Source organism: Cupressus sempervirens, chromosome 4 (assembly GCF_028749045.1).
Source record: "Cupressus sempervirens isolate cs-2001-9-10 chromosome 4, ASM2874904v1, whole genome shotgun sequence".
Lineage (NCBI taxonomy): Eukaryota > Viridiplantae > Streptophyta > Pinopsida > Cupressales > Cupressaceae > Cupressus > Cupressus sempervirens.
In genome coordinates this window covers 139,018,670-139,026,982 of record NC_143121.1, presented here as the reverse complement: position 1 = coordinate 139,026,982, position 8,313 = coordinate 139,018,670, and positions in this window count along the sequence as shown.

Genomic DNA, 8,313 nt, shown 5'->3' with positions numbered 1-8,313 from the left:
TTTTAAATGTTTTCTTACCTCCATCCTCTTCATTTAACTAGTAAACCTATTATTTTGTAAAGCCCTTGTACCTGTAGGCAACTTGCATAAATCCTATGTCTTGTTTTCCAACAAAGAGTCCATTTTGTCTTTCATTGCAGACTCCTATTGAATCTTTGTATCCACTTACACAACTTCATCATAAAATTCAAGTTCACCAACATTAGTAAGTAAAATATAATACAAAGAAGGAGAAAATCTTTCTAGAGGTCTACTTAGCCTTGTTGACCATCTAGTAGTCACTAGGGTGTGTGGTATTTTTTTTCTGTAGTTGTTGCATATCATGAGGAGTTGTTAGAACATCATCTTTTGGAGTATCATTCAACACTACATAATCTTCTTTCTTCTCATGTTGCTACAACAAATCTTTGTACAACACTTTCTCATTGAATATGACATCCCTACTTCTCAAAATTTTACAATTTTCAAAATCCCAAAGCCTATAACCAAGTTCATTAATGACATATCCAACAAATACACATTTCTTTGACTTAGCTTCCAACTTGGTTCTATTTTTAGAATATATATGAGAAAATGCTTCACAACCAAAGGTTTTGCGAAAAGAATAACTCACCTCCTTACCAGTCCATGCTTCCTCTGGAATACCACAACCCAAAGGAGTAGAGGGACCTCTATTAATCAAATATACAATAGTATTGATAGCCTCTACCCAAGTGTTTAAGGGCAACCCTACATGCAACCTCATTCTTTTTGCACGCTCCATTATAGTCTTGTTCATGTGTTCACCCACTCCATTTTCCTATGGAGTCCTTGGAACAATTTTCTATCTATGAATACCATTAGTGGAGCAATAATATTTGAATTCATGATTGCAATACTCACCACCATTATCAGATCTAAGACATTTTAATTTCTTACCAATCTCATTTTCAACCAACCATTTTCATTTCTTAAGAGTTTGAAATACATCAAATTTCTGTCTAAGGAAATAAATCCATACTTTTCTAGTTGCATCATCAATAAATGTAACATAATAATGAGATCCACTAAGGGAAGATACCTAAGCTAGTCCCCATACATCTATATGCATAAGTTCTAATCTCTGACTTTTCTTTTCCTTCCCAATCTTCACAAAAATCACTCTCTTTTATTTTTCATACACACAACTTTCACAAAAATCCATATTAACACATTTTAGACTTGGTAAAACTTTCTTTGAATGAAGTACTTTCATACCTTTCTCACTCATGTTCCCAAGTATGTTGTGCCACATCACTGTATCAAAATCTATAATAGCTATTTGTTCTCCTTGCTCAATAGTAGCAACTATTTTTGGACATTCATTTTTCTCTAAAACAATCAAAGTAGAAGGAACAATATGACTTGTACAAAGATATAAGGTGCCTACTTTCACACCTTTTTCTACAAGGGAACCTTTTGAAACCTTCCAATTTTTATCATTAAAAGTAACTACACAACCGTCATCACCAAGTTTCCCTACTAAAATTAAATTCCTACTCAGCCTTGGAACATGTCTTACCTCATGTAGTAGCCAATGATTCCCATTCTACAACTTAATCTTAACTTTTCCCTTTCCAACAATCTAACAGGGTTTATTATCCCCCAAATAAACAAGCCCAAAATCTACTTGGACATAATCAATGATATAATCTCTATGAGGTGTAGCATGAAATGAAGCACCATAATTTAAAACCCATGAATCATTAACACTTTCTAAAGACATAAGCAAATAATCCTCTTCGAATTTGTTACTTACCACATTTGCCTCCTTGTTCCCTTCTAGTTTATCTTCTTCATTATTCTTTTGAGTCCAAAAGTCTTTCTTCTTATGCACTGGTTTACCACAGTACCAAAAATCTCTTGGTCCTCTAGATTAAGATCTCTTCACCTTTGACTTTCCTCTTGATTTTCCATAATTTCTAGAATTAATTCCTCTCTCTATCATTCTGCCTCATCTTTGTGTGTTCAAAGCACTTTCTAATGTAGATCCACCTAATATTTTCCTAAAAGTTTCCTCACTCAAAATAACACTGATCACATAATAAAATTTTAGGGTATTAGATTTAGAAATAGAATTACTTACAACCATTACCAAGCCATTCCAACTTTTAGGAAAAGATCACAAAATCAAGAGAGCCCTAATTTTTTCATCAAAATTAATACCCATAGAAGATAATTGAATAGTAATAGTATTAAATTGATTTAAATGATCTACAACAGATCCACCTTTTGTCATTTTCATATTAAATAAATGCTTCATGAGAAATACCTTGTTTGAAGTGGAGGGCTTTTATTAGAATTTTGCTACTATTTGTATTGATTCTTTTGTCATCCTTTCTTTTGTAATATTAAATGTCATTAATGGTGCCAAGCATAATCGAATGCTTCTATGTGCCTTTTTGTTTAAAATCTCCCAGTCCTCATCTGGCATAGCTCCTTATTTCTTGGATTTTCCTTCCAACAACTTTCATTAATCAACCTAATAAAGATAGTCTTCTATTTGCATCTTCCATAACTAAAAGTTCTTCCCATTAAACTTCTCCACCTTTATCTTACTCTTGTCTTCCATTTCTCCCACTCAACTGCAAGACTCCCACTCAATCATGAGACCTTCCTGTAGAGGATTGCTAAAATAAAATGATGATGATCTGGCTAAAAAAAGAATGATGACAACCTAGCTTTGATACCACTTGTTAGGATTAACCTCAAACATAAATAACAGTTACATATAAATATAACCAATATCAAAAAATAATAGACCACATAGAAGAGGACACAAGACACCAAGATTTAACATGGTTCAACCAATCCCTAGGCTACGTCCACCAACAACAAGTCCAATATTATTATTATCCAGTGATTATAATCCACAATCCCTTACATCTCAATACCACTACAAGAAACTACAACATTACCATTGCATTATGAAATCCCTAACCCTAAGAATTTTTATACAAGCTTTTTCCACTTACAAAATTAGGGCTAGAATAAGTCATCCAATGGGGAAAATAGTAGCCTACACCTTTTACAATATAAGGTCATTTTTGGCTTTGTCCCTTGACCCCACCAAAATACACAAATTTGGACCAATTGTAGGAACTTAGGTTCTGAAGAAAAATTCGGTGAGGTTCTAATACTTGACATCCATTATCAATGCTTGACATCATCATGCACTTAGTAGACATAGAAGCTCAGTCCATACTAATCACTTCAAAGTAGTCTAAACTCGGTCTACAATGGTGACTTGATGAATACTAAAAAACTTGACATATAAACTGAATCACTTGAATCACACTACATAGCTTGGTCAATGCTATTACTACAAGCTTGGTATAAAATGAATCACTTGGTTGACACTATGTGGCTCAGTCAACACTTGATTCACATTACTAAAATTGTGAACTCGGTAAGCACAGAAGAAATCAATTTGCATTGAGAAACTCAATAAACCTTATGAAGCTTGGTTCACACTAATAATCACCAACGTGGTAGAAACTACTTGGTGCAAACTTAATATTGTTCCTGATACTTAGTAGCAATTGTAGAACTTGGTAGAGCCTAAATTACTTGGTTAACACTTTTAACTATACATTAAGCTCAGTAGATACTAACCATCTCAATAAGTGTGTCTCACTATGGCATAGTGCAAGGAAGGAGAATCTCCAAAGGAGATTTCCTATACAACCACATAGCGAAAACACAACACTAAGAAACAAAAATACAAGATCTGATACCAAATTACAATTCTTGATTCATAGATATATAACTAATTACATGTAATATGCCTAGCTGTAAGGCCTTCTAGGTTAGGGCCAAATACAAATAGAAATTACAAAATTAGTTCTACAAGATCCAACTTACAACCCAATCCCAGCTATTCTAGATACATAATTGGATAAGAACACTAAGAAGAATCCACACTCGTACCCACAGGTCCACTAAGAGATCCTCTAGTTCCTAAGCCGCGGCTCTAGCTCCTCAAATTCACATCTATCCTTCATTCCATCCAAAATATATGAATAAAAGACTCCACAAGACCCCTACTTATACCAATATAACCCACACATCAGCCTAGAACAAAAATTAAATACAAATACATAAATTAAATGTCACAACTTGGCTTGCAACAACAATTAAATGTCTAAAAATTGATATCCAAGTAAAATCGCAATATCTCCTAGCTTTGATTGAATTAGAACTTGTTCTTTGAACCATAGGTAGAAATATAGGTCCTCTAAAACTTTGTAAATGCACAAAGGATTGTTTCTCAATGAAAAATGCACATCGATCTTGAAAGTCACACATAACAGACTGTCACACGAAACTGCCAAAAAATTGATACTTTGGGAGAATTGCCATATCTCACAACCTATAATGAATTAGGACTTGCACTCTTGATACAAGGGATTAATCTAGCCCCTCTTAAATCCTTTAAGTGTGAAACTTCTCATTCATTAAGGATAATTAGTCATATAGCTTGAAACAGGCACCCAAACACCAGAAAAAAACACTATTTCAACAACAAGGTTCAAACAGCTCAAATTTCAACTTAATCCATCCAGTCTCTTTAAAATCATGAGGAAAGGTTCCCCAATATGTCTCTAACACATCCCTAAGCATGAAAACATAACTCCACCAAAATCCAACTTCGATGCTCCTCAACACTTGACCAAATCGCTCCAAACATGTAGGATTGTAGGAAAGCCTAGGATGCTCTTGCATCAGACACCCCAGGTTCAAAAAAGATGTTCTAGCAATTGGAAGAACATCTTTTGGGATTCAACATATAAATCCTAAACTATTTCTTCACATACATGTCCTCCAAGTCTTCAACTTGCACACTCTTTCCCTTGTTTTTCTTCTTCACATCCACCACAGGTGTTTCATAAGTCTTCTTTCCATGTTGATCTCCAACCTTCTCAAAATCTGTCAACTTAACTCAGCTACCAATACTCAGGTTCCTCCTACCAAGCTCTTCATTCTACAAAGGAATCAAGGAAAACTTCCTACCACCTTTCTTAATAGTAAACACATTCCTAACACAATCATGCATAGCCTTGCAATCATACTACCAAGGTGTACCAAGTAACACATGACAATTTTTCATATACATAATATCACACAACACTTGATCCTTATACTACTCAATCTGGAAATCAACCAGGCATTGCTCCCTTACTTCCAAAGCATGCTCACCTTGCAACCAACTAATCCTATAAGGATAAGGATGTCTCACTCTCTTCAAACCAAGTTTTTGAACCATCTCTTTAGCAACAAGGTTATCAGTACTACCACCATCTACAATCACCTTGCAAGCTTTACCAATAGACTTACAACAAGTCTTGAAAAAACTAGTTCTCTGACAAGAATCTAATGTCCTCTCACCAATCAGTACTCATTGAGCTAGAAAATTCTCTCCTTGCTCAGGCTAACTATCTTGGATTGCAACCTCATTCACAACAGTAGTTGTCCTCCCAATCAAACATTCAAAAGATCAATGCCCTTCTTGACCACACTTGAAAGAATTAACTCTTAACCCACCTCTACCTATCCTTCTTCTCTATTCAATGGGTTTTTTTTCACCTTCTACTTTTAGTTTAGATTGTGCTAAAATATCTTGCTTCTCCTTCCCTCAAGAACTACCTTGATTCTTCCTCTTTAATTTCTCCTCTGCTCTCAAAGCACACTGATAAGCATCCTCAAATGAAGAAATATTCATCATAACAACCTCATCCTAAATATTGAATCTTAAACCATTAATATTTTGAGCTACCTTCTCTTTTGACAATTCTCTATCCCCAGACTGAATAGTCAACTTGTAGAACTCCTCTGTATAATCTTTCAGAGTCATATCCTTCTGCTTCAGATTCTAAAACTTCTTAAACAACTCAAGTTCATAATAAAAAAGAATGAACTTAGCCTTCAACTTAGTCACCATCAATTTCCATCTAGTGAACTTCACTTCACCTTCCTCTTCTCTATCTCTTTATAGTTCCTTCCACCAAAGAGAAACATGTCCCTTCAACTTAGTTTGTGCCAACCTCACTCTAAGTGGATCCTCAATATCCCCAAGCTCAAAGTAGTCTTCCAATTCACAAATATAATCAATCAAGTCTTCAGGATTAAAAGTACCTAAAAAATTAGAAACCTCCATCTCATGCTTCAACTTCAACTGAGATCTAGGCCTAGCAAATTGACTAGCCCTAGTTCCAATAGGTCTCTCCACACAATCAATTCTATCCTCACTACTAGATCTAGTAGCTTCAAAGTGTTAAACAACTTCTTCATAACTTCCTTTAGTACCCACATGCCTAGGTACACCACCTAAAGCACTTACAATTTCAGCAATCATGTCACTCTTCATCAATGCAATCTCAAATCTAAACTCTTCTCTCATCTTCTTTGAGATCCATTCTTCTTCAACATCACTAAGATCAGCAATTGACCTAGGGTCTAATATTCTTGGAGGCATCTTCCAAAATTTTATCAAACCCTTTGCAAAAAATCCACTAATCAAGAAGATCAATCAGCCACAAGATCAACCTTCTTTGCAAATCTTGGTGTAAACTACCTCAGCTTTGGCGATCTATCAACACACTCAAAAAAAACCTTTGCTTTGATACCATCTAATGTAGTGCAAGGTAGGAGAATCCCCAAAGGAAATTTCCTATCCCATAGCTATACAACCACATAGTAGAAACACAACACCAAGAAAAAAAAATGCAAGACTTGATACTAAATTACAATTCTTGATTCATAAATATATAATTGATTACATGCAATATGTCTGACTGTAAGGTCCTCTAGGCTAGGGCCAAATACAAATAAAAATTAAAAAATCAGTTCTTCAAGATCCAAAAAGATCCAAATTACAACCCAATCCTAGCTAGTTCATATACATAGCTAGATAAGAACACCAAGAAGAATCCACACTTGTACTCGTAGATCCACCAAGAGATCCTCTAGTTCCTAAGCTGCAGCTCTAGCTCCTCAAATTCACATCTATCCTTCATTCCATCCCCACTATATTACTAAAAGACTCCAAAAGACCCCTAATTCTACCAATCTAAGCCACAAATTGGCCCAAAACACAAATTAAATACAAATACATAAATTAAATGCCATAAGTCAGCCTGTAACAACAATTAAATGTCCAGAAATTGACATCCAAGTAAAATCATGATATCTCCTAGCTTTGAATGAATTAAAACTAATTATTCAAACCATAGGCAGAAATATAGGTCCTCTAAATCCTCTTAAATTTTAAAATTATGATTCCCCAAGGAAAAGTGCACATCCATCTTGAAAGTCACACACAACAGACTGTCGTGTGAAACTGCCAGAAATTGATACTTCAGGAAAATTGCCATATCTCTCAACCTATAATGAATTAGGACTTTAAATCTTGATACACGGAATTAATCTAGGCCCTATTAAATATTTGAAGTTTTAAGCTTCTCATTCACTAAGGATAAATAGTTATATAGCTTGCAACAGACACCCAAAAACCAAAAAAAAACACAGTTTCAATAGCAAGGTTCAAACAGCTCAAACTTCAACTTGATCCATCCAATCTATATGAAATTATGAGGAAAGGTTCCCCAATGTGTCTCCAACATGTACCTAACCATGAAAACATAACTCCACCAAAATCCAAGCTTGATGCTCCTCAACACTTGACCAAATCCCTCCAGACGTGCAGGATTGCAGGAAAGCCTAGGATGCTCTTGCATCAACTAATAAACAAACTTGACTGAAATGTCAACACATGGGAGCTTGGAAAAGATTCACATTTAAAATAGTTTTATGTTTATTTTTTGTCTTTATTTGAATGTCATCTTAGTTCTTATGTATAAATTTACCTAAGTATATATGGGTGCACACATATATGCTCGAATAAATAAACATATATAATATGTGTGTGTTAATGTGAGCTCTTGTTTACATAATTAACTAAAATAAAAATTTGTTTAAGAATTTGAACCTCAAACCTACCACTTGGAAAACCCATTCTCTACCAATGCTTCTATATAGCTCTTCAAGAAACTCTTTAAGGATGGGGTGTTAAACTTACAAAAGACTAAACATGGAGACAAGACTTGAATGGAAAAAGATTTAAACCTAAGACCTTGGAGGAATGATTTCACAACTTGGCCACAACACCACACAAAATTGTCGAAACCCTCTCCACACAAAAACTAGATAACTAACGACCTTGGGAAATGCTAATTATTTTCCCAAAAAAATAGAAGTATTTATTTAATCAAACCAAAGGAAGAGGATGGCTCAACA